The 21,971-nt window shown below is 38.3% G+C and overlaps 1 protein-coding gene and 1 long non-coding RNA gene across 2 annotated transcripts in view; one reads left to right on the top strand and one right to left on the bottom strand.

The window, feature by feature from the left end:
- The window catches only part of trip4 (thyroid hormone receptor interactor 4), an 83,317-nt gene that overhangs the window by 17,742 nt on the left and 43,604 nt on the right, over nucleotides 1-21,971 (bottom strand). The window lies entirely within an intron of this gene.
- LOC116689558 (uncharacterized) overlaps nucleotides 12,234-21,971 on the top strand; it is a 33,606-nt gene continuing 23,868 nt past the window's right edge. The window contains exons 1-2 of the long non-coding RNA XR_004332034.1: nucleotides 12,234-12,245; nucleotides 17,776-17,778. This is a non-coding gene — a long non-coding RNA (uncharacterized LOC116689558). The remainder of the gene's footprint in view (nucleotides 12,246-17,775; nucleotides 17,779-21,971) is intronic.

The following is a 21,971-nucleotide window of genomic DNA, read 5'->3' as shown; positions in this document are numbered from 1 at the left end:
TAGGGTATCATATATAATATATGGAATATTTGACATCTACACAAAGCTTGCATGGGGTCTTTGTAGTGTGCTTAATGTCTTTCAAAGATTTAAGATCCTCAGCGGGTGAGCAGAACAAAACCTCTGCCTCACATGTGTTAACTAAGGCACGTGATGAGGAAGAATTCTCCTTTTTGACAACCAAATTCAAAGACGTTACACTTTGCCAGATTATCCTCATGCTGTTTATCATAAAAGCCCAAATGGGGATTTCATTTGGCAAGTTGTGTCCTTACACTGACATCGACAAGAATCTAGGGAACACATGTTATTTGCCTGACATTGTCTAATAGCCACCATCATTTCTGATTTATCTCCCACTGCTGTAGGATTTATCTATCTGTGTGCTCCGTGAGATCCTGTACAGCTCAATGGGGAGAGAGGAGCACAAACACTGCCAGGGTTACTGCTCCCACCCCCACTGCACATCATTCTTGCTACTTTGGATAAAAGCCTCCGCCAAATGGTGTGTGGGAGGGTCGTGTGTGTGTGTGTGTGTGTGTGTGTGTGTGTGTGTGTGTGTGTGTGTGTGTGTGTGTGTGTGTGTATGCGTGCGTAAGTGTTTCTGTGTTGGAGAGAGAAGCAGTTCTGACAAAACAATAACAGCTGGGGCTTTAAAAGTGACCAACCTTGTTTGTCATGTTCTTCTAACAAATGCTTTATCGCCAAGTTTGTTCTCATTTTTTAGGTTCTTGCTAAGGTGCATGAGTGCCTATATCTAACATTATGAACAGCAAATATCAGAGGAACCTCTTCAGGCTGGTTAAGTAGCTCATATAGCTCAAGGTTAAGTTAGCTGAAGGTTGTGTTTGGGTCTCTGCAGGCCAGCTGTCTGTAGACTGAGAGGAGGAAAAATGCTGATGGGCCTGTCAGATATCAGAATATATCCTGTCTACTGATGGGTGACAAATAGTGAGGGAGGAATGTGGATCTGTGAGAAACAGTGCATGTGTGACAAAGTGTAGGTCTAGGTACTTTTGCTTGTTACTGTTTAGCGTGTATGCGTATGTTGGGGAGAAGGTGAGTGGAAGGAAAGGAAGCAGTAATGCAGTGAACAAGCTCCTTGGCATGCCAGAGGCACAATGACATTGATCCAGCAGACCTCTTGCCATCAGTCTCACTGACAGAGGTAACTGGATTGTTCATAAAAATGGAAATGTTGCCATGTTATTCTCATGTGCGCAGGCAGACAATTGGTATACGGATGAATCCATCCAAAAATAAATGTAATAGATGGGTGTGCATGAATAAGGTGTGCAGGATGACAAAGAAGCTTGTGTGTGTATATATATACATATGTGTGTGTATATATATATATATATATATTTACTTATGTGTGTGTATATATATAATTTATTAATATTATGGCAACTTCCACACAATTCAGGGAAACCTATGGTGGTTATGTGGACATAACTGTGCATATACAAACACTTCCTCTACCAGTGCAACCCTCTGTTGTTAAGTCAAAGAAACACTTTAAACAGATGCAGAGCAAATAAACAGATGCAGCTGGGGGAAGGGGACGTAGGGTGAAGGAAGTAAAGCCCTTTCCTGATTAACAGTTTTCTGTCACGTGTTTTATGATAATACTTAAAGAGGCTAACATTTCAATAGTGCATGGGAGGCTGTGGAGGTGGGTGGGATTGATAATTACTGCAAATATGCCACAACATGCAATTATCTCCCTTATATGCATGCTTAGGAGTGTTCTGTGTCACACCTTAATTACCCACAACTATTGTAGGCATTTGACAAATACTCGCTGCATAGGCACAGAGTGTGCTGAAGCCCTTTCATCTATATTTCAAAAGCTGTGGCAGGCACGGGTTACATGTTCATGTTTATTTTTTTCACAAAAGTTGTAGCAGATGATTTCTTTGCTTCTTTGTATGGATCCTCAGAAAATAACAGCATTCAATGCTCTGCTCCTATTTTACTGTTTCATCAATGTGGACGAACTTAGAAATCATCATCTCTAAAAATAGCTGGATACTTAATCAATTTAGCTCACCCACTGTTTGTCTGCATCAGCAATGAAGCAGGCTTAGCTGTGCGGCAGCAGATGCCATTGATTTTGTTTTGTAGAGTGGGGGTGGGGAGGCACAGAGGAGGTACGACTAATGATGGAAATTTTCCCAATGACTCCATGCTTTTACAGGGAGCTGTGTTAATGGTGGCTTCAGTGTGACGAGCTGGACATGGTGTAAACTTCAGAAGCAAAGAAGCAGCGAGACAGGGCTTTAGGGTCCATCAGCAGTGATGACTTGGATATACAAGCAGGTTGATAATTGGAACTGCATATTCCAATCTTGTCTGTGTCAAAGCGGAGCATGATGGGAGCACTGTTATTTACTTCACAGTGCTAATAGGATGCACTGTTGTCTCTGTCTGCTTTAATGTGTAAATATTGATGTAGTTGGTGACAAGAGACAGGGATAAAAGAGATTAGCCCAAATTCAGGGGGCTGCATGTGGTTTACCAAAACATAGTTTTTTCATTTCTTTTGAAAGGTCCTGATATCTATTTTATTCCGAAAAACTACTAAGTTTGATACATGTGAACTGGTCAGAGGTGGGTGGTAAAAACTTACATTTACTCCGTTACATTTCCTTGAGTAAGTTTTTGAAAAAAATTGTACTTCTAGGAGTAGTTTTAAATCACTATACTTTTACTTGTACTTGAGTAGATTAGTGAAGAAGAAACTGTCTTACTCCGCTACATTAGGCTACAATGAGCTCGTTACTTTTCTTTTTGCCTCTTTGGTATTCTACGCGTCATTGTTTTTACCCCAGCGTACGTCTCATTTTAATGTTTTATTTTGACAGAGAGAGAGAGTCTTCCGCTGAAGGCTCTACCACGTGACTGTGTTTTACCAATCAAACGTCGTCGTATATATAGTCACGTGACCATACTCAATATCAGCGCCGGGACAGGTTAACTTTACGGTCGTAGCAAATCAAAGATGTCAGAATCAACCGTTGCCAAGGCAACGCAGACCAGGAGGAAACCTCCTTTTTGTCTGTCTGATTGATGCTTGTGTTAAGAAATAAATCAGACGTTACTCAACAGTTACTCACTACTTGAGTAGTTTTTTCATCAAGCACTTTTTTACTCGTACTCAAGTAACTATTTGGATGACTACTTTTACTTTTACTTGAGTCATATTATTCTAAAGTAACAGTACTTTTACTTGAGTACAATTTTTGGCTACTCTACCCACCTCTGGAACTGGTAGATGTAACGTTAAAAAAGCTCCAACAGCTACTGATGACACAGACTAAAACAGATGCTAAGAGTTGTAATTTGATATTTTAGCACCACCTCAACAGACGTCAATGCAGCCACAAATGTGTTTTGGTTAAGAGTTGTGGCTGCAATTATAAAAATGTCACATTTTGTGATTTAGTTCATTTTAAGGCCTATGTAAGTACCATTCAAGTTCATGTCTGTCACACATGCATTCTGGCAGACTGAAAACCACAAATTGATTTGATCACATAAGCGATGGGACTCTAATCCAACATTTGTTTAACAAACACTTATTGGACATATATCGGTTGCATTGGTATGAATTTTGGTACAGACATTCATGCTTCTAATATCATGAATGCTACTGAGTTTGGTGATTCATTCACTTCATTTAGCCCCACCAAATGGTCAACGTTTTCACAAAATTAACACCTCCAAAACCAGGGACCAAGTTCCCATCACCCTCAGTTATACTCCGATATGAATGTTAAGATACAGTAGCATACTTTCATAACAGCGTCACCATGTAATTATGGTAACTATTAATCCATCCATCATTGCTATTATTTAAATCCTTTAATCTTAAATCCTGGAAAAACCAACAAGTAAAAGAGTGTAATTAATTTGACTTTCTTTATACTTCACCCGAGCTACAGCATATCTGGTTGGCACTCAACAACTCAAATCAAATTACATTTAATAACACACTTACAATATCTGCTGATTACAATAAATAAAAGGGCTTTAGCTTGAACAATGGCTTTCTTGTGTGCTGCTGTAGTTGCAACACACCAGGACTCCCCCCCCACCCATCAATTAAATTAACACAAGTGAAATTGCAAACCGAAGCAAGACTTGCTGTAATGTAAGACACAGTTCTGATGTTTAAGCTTGATTTTGACAAAAATAAATTTAAAAAATTGCCACATTTGTTGTTGAATACTTGGTACAAAGTAGTATTAAAAAAATATGCAGGACATCATGTTGTAATTGACGCAGATAAACTACTTGATTATTTGGTGATTTACAAATGATTTACAAACACAGATAAAACCCCTTTTTACGGTTACATTTTCTTTATTCACAAGTGGCTCTGCTATCTGTTGCAAACAATATGGCAGCACCACTGTATTAAGCATGCTCTTTTAGATATCAGGCACTGTGTTTTTCCACAGTAGGTGTCTGTATTTCTCATGCAGGTTAAATGTCCATGATATATGCAGTGTTGTGGGGCTGAATGAAAAGAGAAAAAAAGGAGCTATGAGCAGGGTTCTGGCCTACAGATCTGCTTGTAAAGTGGGTCAACTATGCTCCTGGAGAGCTTAACAATCTGCTGGAGGAATAAGGCAGCACACTTGATAATTAGCAAGAAAATGAAGGCATGTTTGAGGGAGAGGGGGGTTGCAAGGAGAGGTGGAGTACAGATGAGAGAATGTGTGGTGTGAGGCAAACGGACTAGCAGGATTCAACTAGAGTTATTTTAAAATCAGACAATTTCAGCTAAGCTGTCTTTACTATACATTTATACATGTTTTATTATATTATAATATTCCCTATGGACTCTTCCACCGTAGCTGCACAGTGTACAGAATGTGGTAGGGTATTGTTTCACATTTGTTTTGAAATAATTAGGCCGTGAGATGAAGGTGGACTATTTCACAGAAGCAAAGTGATTCTGGCTGATTTTGCAACAGCAAGGCTGTTTGATGTGAGTGCAGTCTGCATCAGAGAAGGAAAAGGGTTTGAGAAGCAATCTTTTTTCATTTTTGTCAATACTTCTTTTATTCTCTAAACCGAGCTCTATTCCCTCATCTAAATTGCAGGGTTTCCCCTCATTTTTGTGGCTTAGGTTTATAAGATCAAAGACTTTAATTAAGATTAATGATGATAATTATGCTTTATTTCAGGGTTGGATAGATGCTAGTGGCCAAATTAAACCATGATAAAGAGAAAACAAAATACAATATTAAGACTGTTGACATGGGAGTTTTAGTGATAACCTGTCTAGCCCTACAGCAAAAATATATGTGAAATACAATGCTTTCTCTGACCCATATAGAAGCACTGTCAGAAAGAAAAAGAATACATAAGTCTAGGTGACATGAGCAGATTTTTTTGTTGCTGAAAACCTCCTGGTGTTGAGGTGTATCCATTCCCAGCCATCAGTGATCTGGCTATTTCCACAGCGGAGGGAGAAAGATGCAGTCCTAACACCACTGTAAGCAGGGGTGCTTAGCTGGAGTTGTGTGTAGAGTTGGTGCGTGTCTCTCGTGTCTGTCTTTTGTGTGTGTGTGTGTGTATATACGTATGTGTCCTTTCTTGAAAGCTCAGGGGCTCTCAGGCAAAGTGTAGAGAGGGTTATGTGAGGCAGAGGGAGAGAAAGAGTGAGAAAAAGACTTAAGAGCTCATACAGTGAATAGCTGCAGAGCGAGCTGAAGTGAGAGAAAGAAGTCACACGTACGTCCATCCTCCCTCGTATGTGCTTACGAGACCACACTGCTCCTGTTTTTGCTAAGAGCTAATTCAAGTGCCACATACTCCATCTTTCCAATTTCCTGGGAGGCTTATCTGCCTGCATTATCCTCAAGCAATATATATAGATTATTGGTTTGCTACTGATACTGTACTACAGATTCCAACCAGCCACTGAGCATGAGTGTAATAAAGCTGCAACCATTTGTGTATGAATCGATGCGTTGATCGACAGAGAATTACTTGACAATTATTTTAATAACTGGTAAATCATTTAAGTCAAATGCCAAAACAAATTGGTAGGTTCGTGTTCTCAAATTTAAGACATTACTGAAAATGGAATAATGTTGTGTTTTGGACTGTTAGTTGGACAAAACAAGACGTGAATGATGAAGTCACCTTGGGCTCTAGGAATGGGAATTTTTCAGTATATTCTAATGGTTTATATACAACAATTAATCAAAAAAAGATTATCTGCAGATCAACCGGTAACAGAAACAATAGTGAACTGCAGTCCTAATGTGCACAATTAATCAGAGGACAACCATTGTTAAAAGCAAATAATGGCTGGTAATACCACATTTGAGTATCTCAATATTTATGTGTGTGTAAGTTCTTTCATCATATTGCAAACATCGGAGCAGTAATCTGTCTTTTCATTTTCTCATTTCTGTGTCAGTTTGCTGAGTACCCAACCCCATGGGGGGCAGGCAATCTCATGTGAAAAGCCTTTTCAAGTGGTGTGCTACTCAGACACACTATTTTCGCAATCAAATCTGTGCTGGGAAAAGGGAGTAATATTAAGTGGTCAGTGGTTGCTAGCAAGAGCTCGATGAATGCAGTAAAAGGGACAGTCTTTGTAATGCTTAAATGATCCGTTCTAGTGCTGTATGTTTCTGTCTTGTTGCTTGGTGTTTCAAAATTGAGAATATGTTTGACAGCTGGCCAACTCTGTGAGCCTACTGAATAAACCTGACCTGAGGGTCAGACAGATTTTCATAGTCTGATCAGCTGTTATACTTCGAACCAAGCCAAACTATCTTTGACCTTTGCACCAATTGTTTATTGGCAGTGTTACGAATATGACTGTGTTGTCACGCTACTGGAAAACACAACATTAATACAAGAAGAAAGAGAAATAATGGAATGTGTTTTAACTGCTTTTAACAAAATGCTGAATGCTAAATTACTCACATTTAGTTTCTGTACATATTGCAAAACAGTCTTGAAGAATTAAAATGACATCCTAAAATTACACTGAAAGAAAGAATTATAGAAAATAGTAAATACTTATAGCTGCTCCATAGCAATGGACAGGCCGAGCATTTTAAACACTCAGGTAAGGTGTTCAAATCACAATGGCTGATTATGTATGATGTGTTACCTTGTAACCATTGGGCCTTGAACTTCCAATCTATATGTCCAAAGGCATGCGCTGATCTCAGTGAGCGATTGGGTGAGGACTCCTCTAGCTAATGGGAATATATATTTTATTGAGTCCGCCTGGGTTGACTTTCCGAAACTGGACGGATTGTTAATCAGAATCAGGTCTGCTAACGCAGTCACACATTTAAAATATGCAGGGCACAATGCCTGATTTCTGTATGATCATCTTGCAACACCATGGGCTCAAACTCAGAACCTTTGATGCCATAAGCAGTTTCCGATCTCAGGGAGCTTTTATCTGGGTGATGTCACAAGTGGCATCGCAACGCCTACTAGACAAGGAGCAGACTTGCATGAAAATGCAGAAATTTAAACTGCTGTAAATGTATTTCTCATTGGAAAATTCTGACAATATGTGTACTCGGTTAAGAAAACATAGAGATGCCTGTAATTTATTTTTACAAAGATCAATAAATGCCAAACTCATGTTTAAAGATGCTCTATTTTGCATTGACTGCAATGCGTAGATGACACAATTCAATTTTTTTTTTTTTTTTCCACTTTTTGAGATAAAATTCTGAAATGATGCACACTACCACAGTGATCTTCAATTTTTTTTTTTCCATGAACATCAAATATTTAGTTTGGAAGAAATTGCACGATTGTTTATACTACTGTATGCAGTAAAATGTCTTAATGTACTGTGGGCTCAATTTTTTATGAATCAAAAATCTGAATGGTAAATTTGTGGAGACACTCTGGAGATGAAGTTCCCAAATTTGGTGTCAATTGAAACAAAAATGTGGAAGTTGATAGGTTTAAGAAGTTTTGCAGTTTTTGCAAAAATTGATGAGTTCAAAATTGCAACTAGGTAACAGCGGAGCATAGTTTCTGCTCTCTTGGGGCTACAGTTTGGCATAAGGGGCGACGTTGTTGCATTTACGGCTGATTTGTTATGAATTTTTTTAATTTAGAGTTTTAGATGGCTGTTGTAGCGCCACCATCAGGACAACTAGCACACAAATCGCACTAATTGAGTTTGGCCAAGAACTGGACTTACAGTATTTGGTGAATTTTCGTGCATGGGAACATGGATTTCTCAGAAGAAAAATAACACATGCAAAAATATTAGGGTCCATGCAGCTTTGCTGTTCGGGCCCTAATAGTAAACTGTAAATAAAGAACAGTTTTTTGCACTTACACTACACTACTGCACTACATACATTGTTTTATCATTTAGCCTGTAGAGCATCAGAAAACTGTGGAAAATGCCCATTACAATATCCAAGAGCTCGACGCAACATCATTAAATGTCTTGTTTTGTCCAACCAACAGTCCAAAACCCTAAACATAGTCGATCAATTATAAGGATAGACCAAGAAAAGTAAATAAATCTCACATTTGCCGTGAACATCTCTCGATCAACTGATCAATTGATTGTTGTAGCTCTACTTTCAATTGTTTGAGGACACACAATACATGATGCATAGCATATAAGAATACATTTTCTTGTAATTGTACAAGGTAAACCATGTTGTGAACAGGTTGCAAAAAAAGGAAGAAGAAGAAAGAAGGAAGATACAAAGACCAAAAGCAACAAATACTAAATTAAGGGCAAACGAGCAAAATCACACACTTGTGCCACAAACAACTGAAAAATAATAAAACCATTTTCTCAGCAAATAAATGTATTCCTAGCTGTTGCGATCCAATTCAAAACACTTTGATGTCATGTTGAGTTCATAGGACATTAAGTGATTTTCTTTGGAGACTTTTCTTGGCCGTTTACAATTTGCTTCCTTCTATAATTCTTAGAGCTGTTTTTCATCCCTCTCAATATTCTTGAGCATCATCCAAGAAGAATAAGGTCTTGAAAAAGACATTCTCTACACAGTGTTGTGCATTCTTTGTCGTTTATCTAGCAATCACACAGTAAAGCATACTCTCGTAATCTACATTTCACATCTGACAGGTATGAGTGTTGTTTATTCAGACAGTGCATGGCACACAAGGGTGACCTCAGCACTTACAGCTTGCAGCCTTCATGAAAACAACCTCCCTGCACAATGGTGACAGCCACAGGCACCATCTCTTCTGAAATACTACATATGTATATTTAGCTCTTAATGTATTTGTGCACGTTCGAATCACTTATTCATGTAATTTGATATCCTCATTGCAACGTGACAAAAAATATGTCTGACAGTTAAAGATCAACAACACAGACACTGCTTTACTCCACAGAAGACAAAATAAGGATATGCTATGGAGAAACCGCAGGAAACCTGGAGTCTTCAGTGGTGCACACTGAAGCAAAACTGATGTAGATCGAGCTCAGGGAGTCCACAAGAGGCTTAAAGTCAGGCATAACCATATACTAATTGAACCAATATATTTGTATCTTGTGTTTCTTTAACAAAATTATAACTATATTCCCTCTCATACACACAATTCATGTTACATCTAAACACAATCCACTGGTTACTGCTAAAACAAACATTCACGTGTACCCTCTCTACCCCTTTTTCCTTCTGACTTCCCCCTCATCCAACACAAACAACCCATTCACTTCATTGTTCCCTTTAAGCCCTGGACTACAAACAAAGGAAAAGTGGGATGAGACAGATCAACAGACAGAAGACGACTTTTCAGGCTGCCAAGAGGGAACCTATACCTAGTGTGAGACTATTTCTCCACTAATTGATGAAAATAAATTGTCAAAAATCAAAATAGACATTTGAAAGCAACAAAAGATATTGCTCTGAATAAAATTAAAATTAACTAAACACCAGGGATGGTCTACCAGCTGAGTGCAATAAGGTCTTCAGAGATGATATGATAATCTTCAATTCCTTTAATTGGACACTTGAGAAAACATATTTTCCACTTAAGAGAAGTGATAATTATCATTTTAACAAAAAAAGGACAAAAATTACATGTGATGTATATCAATTGGAACAACTGTATTCTAAACCAGGGTAAATTACATGCATCTATCTATTTTGCTCATTAGATCTATTAACATCTATTTGCAGGAATCTGCGTCTGAAGACTTGATTCCTTTATTCTAAAATCAAAGCATCAAAAGAACATACTCAGCCCATTGTGCCAGATTTTAAATTATTTTGGAAAGGTCCACTAGTCAGGGGTGCTCTTTGTCACAGATTTTTGCTCTTTATGCAGGATTTATGGCATATAGGAGAAAATACAGGGAATTATAATCGATAACACAAATCAAAAGCTTGCAGAGTATACTGATGATGTAATTTTATATGTTTGCAAACAGATATGCCGGCTTAAAGGTGCAACAACTCTGTACCCCCATGCTGTCTTTGTAAGTTTCACACAGACAGCGAGGCGGATTAACGGCACAACTGTCCCGCCTTTAACAGTCTGTGTGAAAGGGGATTTTGTTGTTGCTTTCAGTCCATTTCATCTCTGCATCCCCAGGTCAGATCCATGGGGGGTCGTAAAGTCATTAAACATGACTATTTGAAGGATTGATGAAGTCAAGATAACCAAAAATGTTTGGGAAATAAAGCGTGGCACATTGGAGAAGAGCTGTGAGAAAAGATTAGGCACCAATCACAACTATGGCATTTATTAACTAAACTACAGCAGCTCGGTGAAAGCCTTTTAAAATCCTTTTTTATGAATTTTCTTAGAAGGCATAAATTATTAATATACAATCCAAGAGTTAGTGTGGTTCAATGATTCAATAAGTGTGCATTCTCCCCAATGGTCTGGCTGCAACCAGCTCTTTGTAACCTGATAGGGGGGAAATACAAGAGGGTTGGAAGTTGGCAACATTTTATTGGAAAATAATGATTCTAAGAGGAACAACAGTTCAGAGTATGGTTAAGCGCATACTGTAGGTATGCATGTATTTACCTACCTAGAAACTAGGCTGGCATAAAACCAACTGTAAACAGAGTGGTTTGAAATCCTTCCCAATAAAAAAAATAAACCTATGAAATAATAAAAGAAATACCCCTTGTATTCATTTGAGAGCTGGAGTATGCAGTATGTTGCAGTTATATCTTTTTGTGTCTGGCCAGCGAGCACACACAGCCAGCTCTGTAGAGCAAGCCGCTTACAGTTGATCAATAATCCATTTACTGGCCTTTGCTATTGGTGTGACTGCAATTTCAATCACATGGGCAGTAGGGAGATAAGCGGTGAGCCGCGTACTGACAGCTACCTGATGGTGACATGGGTTGAAATCGAGTAATGATTCCTTACTTGTTGCTTCAATCAAGAATCATCTAGTCCACTACAGTGATGGGAAGAGGAAAATGTGAGGGCAAGCTTGAAGTAACAGATAGCACTTTTTTCATTTTTTTCCAAGAAATGTCAAATGGAAATACAAAACTACTTTATTGAACTGGATTACGGACTCATCAAACCTTGTATACTGTAACTTTTCTCTACAATAATTTTGATTAGAAACAAGGCAAAAGTACAGGTTTCTTTTCATTAGGAATAGGCAATATCGTTTTCTTCTGAATAAATTATCGGCCAATTTGGATTTTGAGGAAGAAATTATCACCAAGGTCTATAATTAAGATGATTAATGGTGCATTTGACAATAGCTTTATACATTTTATTTTTCAACTTTTAGATCAAAAGTGGAGATGACATTATGTTGCCTTTCTCTGAGAGAAAAGGAATACTGCTGGTGATTTCCATAGTAAATGGTGATTTCCATAGTAAATGGTGATTTCCCTAGTAAATGGTGATTTCCTTAGTAACCCTTTATTGTAAGAATTTTAAAACTGTGACTACTTTAAACAGATTCAATATGGTTCTAGTTTTGGTGATTTATTTTTTGTTCATGAGGTCTAGTAACATTTACACAATGACCCTGAATGGGCAATGATGTGGCCACTCTCCAAGTGTCCGCATGTCACAGGAAGCCATATTACCATACCACCATATTTCCAGGCAGCCTCTTTCCCCCTACATCATTAGCATTGCAAAAAAGACCCAGAGCAAGAAAAAGTGATGGCAGCAGCCGCAGAGGAAATAGGACAGAATTAACTAATTATGTAAGAAGTGTGGAACGAACGGAAGGAACAGAGTGTAGCAACAAGGAAGTGAATGATGATGAGGAGGAGGTGTCAACTGCATATTATAATCTGATTTAAACTTGACATTTTTATTTGACTTCCATTTCTGGTGCCATACATTACACCACATTACACACAATTTCTGTACAGTTTTCTATGCCATTGTGTCAGAACTCTCCAGGCATTGCTGCAGCACCTACTCAAGTTGGAGCCTGAGACTGAAACACAGTTTCTACATAATTTACAACATAATTTAAAAGCCAAAAATGTGACCTAACAATTAAGGTTCTTTACGCTACAATCATATTATTGCTGTGTAAATTATAAGCAAAAAAAAACATACATACAGTACAATAACCTAACAGTAGCTTTCATCTTAAGACTAACTGTTATTGCTGATTGAGAAATAAATCCATATGGCAGAGAAAAACATGAAAACATCTATATTTTCTAATATATGACACATTCCTAAATGATGCATTATTTAGGAAGTTATGGCAGTCAAGCTTCTTTGGTGAGCAACAATAAGACCACAAATCTTTGATGAATTACCAGTTCTCATATCAAGCCAAATTTCTGACAATTTAAAGTGTTTTGAAAGCTGAAGATGTGATATTTCTGCCAAACTTAATGGTTCTAAAGTAAACCTTCCGAATAATTTAAGAATAATTTTTGCAGATAGTTGGATAAGAAGATCGTTCTGTGCATTAAATATGGACATAGAGCTTGGAGTTGACTATCTTAGCTTAGCATAAAGACTAGAAGCAAAGGAAAACTAGCCAGGTAGTTTTTATATTTTGTTTTATGCACAGATTCAATAAACTAAATACGATGCATTAGAATACTGTCCAAATTACCTTTATATACCATTCACATACCCCTTAATCTAAGTTTTTAAATTGGTGACAACATAATTACTATAACTGATAAGGATGATGGTCAAACTACAAAAAAACATTACTTATTTACTATGTATGTAAATAAAAACAAGCAAATAATGAATTTTCATTCGTCCAATTTTATGTTTTTAAATCTAATCGCCCTATGCTTTTATGTTTTAAATACTTTTTTTTCCAGCAAATCAAAGCAATATGAGTACCAATCCCGAATGACCTATACTACAGGGAAACAATGTTGGCAGAACTGAATGAGTGCACGTATCAGTGGGTAATGGACTCTGAGAAAGGCTGTAATGAAACAGTATAGAGAAAGAGGCCAGAAGGAAGAAAAGAGCAGGCCTTGATGTAAGTGCCACAACTCATCATCTGGTAAAGTCAAGGTCAAGACCTTGTGTGGTCTCCTGGTATTTCTGCTCCACTTTTAAAGAGATGGCCAGAGAGTCAGGCCGATGTTGCACTGAGTTGGAGACGCAATACTCAAACTGACTGCCCTTTATTCTACTGACCTTCAGAAAGCTTTCAGTTCACAGAGAGCGTATTAAAACACAACCGTTAACAACTACAGCCATGCATGTGTGTATTAATGAAAACCATCCATGTCCTTTTGCTCAGTAACTAAAAACTGTTTTATAACTGTCCTTTAAAACAGCTTCGTCAGAGATCACAAGCCAAAAAACTGTTACTATGGTTTTAAATGCCAGCAAATACGGTTCCATCCTTTGTGGCTGAACTTAATTGCTTGTGACATGCAAAGAGATAGGGGTCCTCTCTGAATCAGTCTGGCAATTATGTGGTGTAAGTCGGTCTGGTTTGTGTGGTGTGTTTCTGTCACGGGAGGCAACCCCTCCCCCCCCCCCATCCATTGGGCGGGAGTGCTGTCAATCTGACAAATTAAATTACCATTGGATTAGAGTACTGTCACTTTGCTGCCTGTTCTGCCAATCGCTGCCTTTCCATTTGGTAAATGGGTATAGACTTTAAGCACACATTGGATGGCAACTGCGTTCTTTGTTTTTGAGGCCAGTTTAAAACATATAACATAAAACATATTGAACTCACTGTAGAGCACTTGTTGCTGTAAGAAACAAATTATGTATTGCAGTTCATTTCTGCTCTGTTTCTTATTATCTGAAAATGGTGTACAGCAAGGGTTTCTTTGTTGAAGTTTATTGTAAGTGTACTGCACATTATTTTTATACTGTCCTGTGAAGAAAAAAAAACAACCTTTCCAGCCCTTGTCACATGACTAATTAAAGTTTGCTTCAATGTTTTGCCTTAAGAGCCCCTAGAAAGTGTATTGTATTTGGATATACAATTTATTGAAAAATAAACAAACATGATAAGTTAAATAATAATGAATGTGACGCAAAATTGCATTGTGTTGATTTATCCTATCCAAAATGTACTATATTTCTAAGCAGATTTTCTATGCTGTATTTTGATAAAATCCCTTGGGCCCCCCCTGACTGATTATTGGTCCCCCCCCGTGACACCCCACTTTAAAAATCCTGGACTCTCCCCTGGACGGAGGGGACAGGCTGGACTTGGACACTTCGGCACTGTGGCGGCAGTTCTGCTCGACACTAAGTGGGGGTAACACAAGGAGCCCTGCAGTGCAGAAATGCAATATTCATGGTGGGGTGTGAGCGGGGCAGTTAAACACAGCAGAGTTGTTGAGAAGACCTTCCAACCCTCTATCAGGGAGCAGCTGCTGCTCGGGCTTGCTCTCCACAGCCTGTCCTCTTGCTCAAGCATTGTCTCTTTCTTCCACTGCCCTCCCCTGCTCCCTCTCTGCTGCCTCTCACTCAACCATTAATTTTTAATCACAACTTAAATGGCTGCCTTGGCTGCGGCTGTGGGGGCAGCAAGTCAAGGGCTCTTGCCTCTGGTTACAAAGTAGGAAATAAATTTGAAGAGATCAAGATAAACATACAGAGAGGGGAGAGGGCTGACTAGGGAGAAATGTACAGGGAGGAAAATATCAACTTGCTGCTGCCATTACAGCGTAATTAGGATTTAAACTCTTTCATCTTGGACTTTACATTGTGGCGGCGACAGGAAATTGTGATCAAATTAAGATAAATAATTGGATTTTTTTTGAAGGCCTTGAGATTGTAAGACAGGGGAAAATTAGTGGACTTACATCAGATGAGATAATGTAGACACTTGGATTTGTTAAATGACAGGCATGGAGATGGAGGAGCTTAAACAATTCATTTGCAATAATTTTAATCAATTAACCGCTTGTGATTGTTTTTTCTAGCATAAATGCCAAAAAGTCACTGTTTCCAATTTATAAATTGTGAGGATTTGCTGCATTGTCTTTGTCATATGTGAAAGTGAACTGCATATGTTGGGGTTAATCAGACAAAATAAGCAATTTGATTAAATATTAAACCACTTTAATTTGTCCCTAGGGGGGCAATTTGAGAACGTCAACTGGGACTTCAGGAAAGTGTGAAGAGTATCATATATATAGATATATATATCTATATATATAGATATATATATATATAGATATAGATATATAGATATCTACATAGATATACTGTAGATATATATACAGACATTTAATAGACCAACAAATCATCAATTAATTAAAAAAACAACAGCAAATGAATCAATAATTAAAATAATTGTTAGTTGCAGCCACAACTGACACATTAGTTCTCAAAACCACCAAGGAGTATTGGAAATACAGCTCACAGCGGGAGTATATAAAATGTTGAACCACCTATTCATGAAGGTCAAGGTTGTGTGGATGTCAGTGAGGTGGCAGCACTCAGGTTTTCCCCTGCATTATTTATTTTCTGTATTGGGGTGGTCTGACCCACTCTTGTAATGAGAACTAGAGTCACGGTCTGTTTAGAGTCCCGGGGCAACGCCGCGCAACCGTGTCCCTGGATCACTGCTCAACCCCACAGGCCTCTACACAGCCACTGTTTGCTCAGACTTCACTTGGACTGTAAAAAAGTCAAGCCTTGTTGACACATCTGTGCTGTCTCTCCCCGAGGCTAATGGCTATTACATCTGTCTACTCCTTTCAGAGAGAGAGAGAGAGGAAAACTACAAGAATCAAATGCTCCTTTGAAAACAGGCAAAGTGAAAACACTGACAGCTGATGGAAAGCTGACATCCTCCTCTGAGGGGAATTACCACCGTTGATGTTTCTCACAAGGGCAGTAAGGTGATTACATTGGTTAAGATGTGTTTTGAAAGAAATGTTGAAGGCTCTGTGGTAGCAGTGTGTCAATGTTTATACTTTTCACAGGGCCCTCTTTACATTATTAGGTAATGTCATATTTTATTAAGTGTGCCCGACGCAAACATCATTTTCAACTAAATTACTTTCCACAGGTACAAACACGCTGCAGAGCACATTAGATATGTGTATTGCATGTGAAATCTTTAAAAACATATAACGTTTATTGGTTAACAATATTATTAACTGGCAATTGATTGTTTATGTCCATTTTTACTTATGTATCTATTTATAAGAGCAGCTTTTGACTAAATAGCAAAAACAGAAGTTTAAGTTTGTAGAACCCCAAACAAATTATGAATACAAGGAACTACAGCCTCATACATTAGCTTAAAAATGACAGTATCAGCCAATCTACACAAGGAACTGACTTTTTGTTACATTTCAGACTTTGGTGTAAAATTCCCTTTTGACACCTTTTAACCGCATAATGTGACTCATCGGCCGTGTGTGGTTTAACATCTTCACCTCTGTCAGCTTCTTGAACTGTGCAAATAATCCCCCTATTGATCCTTGATTGACAAATTAACAAAATCAAGGAGGCAGTGTAGCTAGCAGACTTCTCCCAATCAGTTTCTCACACTCACACACACACACACACACACACACAAGTAATCTCTCCCTAATCAAGGACATCGATCACATCGTAAAACACATCTGTCTGCATCCCCCTTCCCAGTGCCAACCCAGATTGATTACTCCGACAGGCTTAGGATGGAAACAAAAACAGAAGGAGAGAAGAGATGGACAAAACAGAGAAAACAAAAGGAATTGTGCAAATAAAAACAGAAAGCTGAGGGCACACAACATAAGGGTCCAGTCACAAAAGACAGACAGAGTCAGATGTGTGTTTTTGTGTTTGCACATTTGTGTATGTGTGAAAGAGCTACATGTTTTTAATAAACATTCAAACCCTGGATCAGGATGCACTTGGAATTCACGATTATCTGTGCACGTCATAAGCCTGAGGTAAAAAATAAAAAGCAACTATAATGGGCCCAAGCCTGTATGTGAAAAAAGGTTGTAAGTGTTTCACCAAGTAAAAAAAAAAAAAAGATCACAAAAAAAGCCACAGATATAATTTGGTTCCAAAGCCGACGTTTTTTTAAAATCCACTGGGCTGGGTAAATGAAACAGGCATTACTCTCCTTGCTACACTTTCATCCATGGTATATTCCTAAAGACTAAATCCAGTTTAACCTCAGGAGTACAACCCTCTCCGGCGCCATTAGAAAAACTGGGTTGTGTAACATCTACACTGTGTGCACAATTATTAGGCAAGTGAGTATTTTGACCTTATTGTCATCTTCAAGCATATTTTCCAATTCCAAGCTATATAAACTTAAATGCTAATTTGATTTAAGCATTATCAGGTGATGTGTATTTGTTAAATGAGGGTGTGGCCTAAAGTGATCAACACCCTATATCAAGGTGTGCATAATTATAGGCGGCTTCTTTATCTCAGACAAAATGAGCAAAAAAAAGAGATTTAACAGACTCTAAAATGTCAAAAATTGTAAAATGCCTTTCAGAGGGATGCTGCACTCTTAAAGTAGCAAAGATATTATGGCGTGATCACCAAACAATCAACCATTTTGTTGCAAATAGTCAACACGGCTGCAAGAAACTTGAGAAAAAAAGACGCAGATTGACTGCTAGAGACTTGAGAAGAATTAAACGTGAAGTTACCAGGAACCCATTTACATCCAGTGCCGCCATATTCCAGAATTGCAACCTACCTGGAGTGTTCAGACGTACAAGGTGTTCAGTGCTCAGAGACACAGCCCAGGTAAGAAAGGCTGAAACACGACCACCACTTAACAAGACTAATTAGTTGAAACGTCAAGACTGGGCCAAGAAATATCTGAAGCCAGATTTTTCAAAGGTTTTATGGACAGATGAAATGAGAGTGGCTCTTGATGGACCAGATGGATGGGCCCGTGGCTGGCTCTCTAACGGGCACAGAGCTCCACTTCGAGTCGGATGCCGGCAAGGTGGAGGCGGGGTACTGGTATGGGCTGCTATTATTAAGGATGAGCTTGAAGATGGACTTAAAATCAACTCCAAAAACTACTGCCAGTTTTTAAAAGATACTTTCTTCAAGCAGTGCTCTTAACTGATGATTTATGGTAAATTATCAACAATTATGATTATTATTTTTATACTGTTTTTTCTCTATATATTGTATTTTTTATACTTTTTTTGTAAGCTGCAGAAAACTTCTGCTGGAAATTTCAATTTCCTTGCAGGAGTCTTCCCAAAAGGATTAATAAAGAGAAGTCTAAGTCTAGTCAGTGGTACAGAAAAAAGTCTATATCCTTCAAGAAGGCCATGATTATTATACAGGACAATGCTCCATCTCATGCATCCAAGTACTCAACTGTGTGGCTAGCCAGCAAAGGCCTTAAAGATGAAAGAATAATGACCTTCTTCACCTGACCTATACCCCATTGAGAACTTGTGGGCCCTTCTTACACGTGATATTTGATTAGTATTTATTTATTTGATGAGGAAAATTAAAATTAATCAACATTTCTGTAAATGCGCCAGTGTTAGCTAGTCAGCTAGTTTTCAACTGTAGTCCTAGTTACCTAACATGCATGTCTTGAAAAAACCGTAGTACCCGGAGGAAACCCATGCAAACACGGGGGGAAGATGCAAACTTCACTCCAGAACGACCTGGATTTGAACCCAGAACCTTCTTGCTGTGTGGCAGAAGTGCTAAACACTGAGTCACCGTGCCTTTTTAATTTAAAGTGAGGGAAGACAATACACCTCTTTGAACAGCATTTGGGAGGCTGTGGTTGCTGCTGCACAAAAAGTTGATCAACAGATCAAGACCGATTCCATGGATCAATCAAACAGATTCCATGGATGGAAGTCTTATGACAGTTATTGAAAAGAAGGGTGACTACAGTGGTGTGAAAAAGTGTTTGCCCCCTTCCTCATTTCCTGTCCCTTTGCATGTTTGTCACACTTAAGTGTTTCGGAACATCAAACCAATTTAAACAATAGTCAAGGACAACACAAGTAAACACAAAATGCAATTTGTAAATGAAGGTGTTTATTATTAAAAGTGAAAAAAAATCCAAACCATCATGGCCCTGTGTGAAAAAGTGATTGCCCCCCCAGGAGTGGCCGGCCGCCCAAAATTACCCCAAGAGCGCAGCGACGACTCATCCAAGAGGTCACAAAAGACCCCACTACAACGTCCAAAGAACTGCAGGCCTTACTTGCCTCAGTTAAGGTCAGCGTTTATGCCTCCACCATCAGGAAAAGACTGGGCAAAATGGCCTCTGCATGGGCAGAGTTCCAAGGGGGTAGGAGGGGGGGGGAGGGGAAAACCACTGCTGAGAAAAAGAACATCAAAGCTGTCTCAATTTTCCACAACACATCTTGATGATCCCAAGACTTTTGGGCAAACATTCTGGGACCGATGACACAAAAGTGGAACTCTTTGGAAGGTGTGTGTCCAAGTATATCTGGCGTAGAAGGAACACTGCATTTCATAAAAAGAACATATACCAACAGTAAAATATGGTGGTGGTAGTGTGATGGTTGGGGTGTTTTGTGCTTCAGGACCTGGAAGACTTGCCGTGATAAAAGGAACTATGAATTCTGCTGTCTACCAAGAGATCTGAAGGAGAATGTTCGACCATCTGTTCGTGGATCAAGCTGAAAAGAACTTGAGTTCTGCAGCAGGACAATGATCCTAAACACACCAGCAAGTCCACCACCGAATGGCTGAAGAAAAAACAAAATGAAGACTTTGGAGGGGCCTAGCCAAAGCTGACCTGACTATTGAGATGTTGTGGTATAACCTTAAAAAGGTGTTCATGCTCGAAAACCCTCTAATGTAACTGAATAGGACAATTCTGCAAAGATGAGTGGGCCAAAATTCCTCCAGGACGCTGTAAAAGCCTCATTGCACGTTATCGCAAACGCTTGGTTGAGTTGTTGTGCTAAGGGTGGCCCAACCAGTTATTAGGTTTAGGGAGCAAACCTTTTTCACACAGGGCCATGATGGTTTGGATTTTTTTTCACCTTTAATAATAAACACTTCATTTACAAATTGCATTTGTGTTTACTTGTGTTGCCTTGACTATTGTTTAAATTGGTTTGATGTTCCGAAACACTTAAGTGTGACAACATGGCAATGGACAGGAAATGAGGAAGGGGGCAAACACTTTTTCACACCACTGTATATCGGTCACTGAATTATTTTTTGAAATATCAATAGGGTTTATTTGTACTTTTTGAGTTTTATTCTTACTCTAAGAAATGAAAATAAACAAGTACGATGGAAAAAATTAAATTTTTCCTTTAGTTGCATAATAATTCTGCACACAGATATTCTCCTGAGAAAGCCAAAACTCAGTTTTGCTTTGTTCTGATTTGAAGTTTATTAACATTTGTGATTGACTGAGAGTAATGAATTTGTCACAATACAATAAATCCTTAGGAATACAACTTGCCTAATAATTTTGCACACATTGTATATTAAAGTACACAGTAAGCTTCTCACACATCTATAGTATATCTAAATGTGTTCATAACACAAAGACGGAGATCTGTTTAGACCAGGTCAGCATGTAGACGTGTACATAAGAAGTTCTGTAACAGCCTATAATTGCATTACATTAAATAACAACTAAATAGAATTGCAGAAGGCATGCTATTGATGCAGTAAATGTGACAATAAAGAAATCACTGGTACGTCAAATGCTGACTGATACGATTTGTAATGGTGACTGATAAAGGCAACAATGCTTAGTTGAGATAAGAAAAGACAAATCTATTGCTATAACAAAGAGCAATTTCTTCGCACAGGATTTTCACCCTTTACTGAGATGGAAAACCAAGAGGTTTCATTACCAGGGCAGCTGATAAGACCTCTGGGCTCAAGTGCAATCAAATACTACTCAAATGTCTCTAAAAAAAAAAAAAAAAACTAGGTAACTTCAATGGTAAAAATGTATCTAAATCTGCATAGGATCTAGACCTAAATCAAAATACTCAATGATAATCATGGGATACAGAACTTATGCCAGATCTTTCTTATTCAACCAAGTGAGGATAGAACATGTTCAATCTAGTGTATTTTGAAATGTCATTTTGAAAGACATGCCTAAACAAAATCCTAGATACGCCCTGGATCTTTATCTGCACCAAAAACTAATTACCTGCTCTTTCACCAAATTGTGTTAGAATCACTAATGCTACTTAGAAATCCTGATAACACCATCATCTCGAGAGGTAACAATTAATTCCCTCTTAATCTCAATTGATTTGCCTTTTCTGTATATAGTGGAAACGTAACCAAGTGTAAGTTGATTTCTACTAAATCTGTAGTTAAGGTGCCAGTGGGTGATTATGTTTTTGATCTGTAGATGACTAGATTTAGTCCAAAGTGGAAGTGGACATATGAGTTTTGTGATGCATTTCTGAAGATGTAAGTAAATTCCTCTGTGAATCTACATATAGAAGGGTGTTATGTGTTAAAATTTGTTTATGTAGACAAACCCATTGATCATCTCGTTTTTGAGGGGGTCCCAACATATAACACAATAACAACGACAGAGGAGTGTCAGA

Source organism: Etheostoma spectabile, chromosome 1 (genome assembly GCF_008692095.1).
Source record: "Etheostoma spectabile isolate EspeVRDwgs_2016 chromosome 1, UIUC_Espe_1.0, whole genome shotgun sequence".
NCBI classification, from domain to species: domain Eukaryota; kingdom Metazoa; phylum Chordata; class Actinopteri; order Perciformes; family Percidae; genus Etheostoma; species Etheostoma spectabile.
This window is presented reverse-complemented; position numbering and strand designations above follow the sequence as displayed.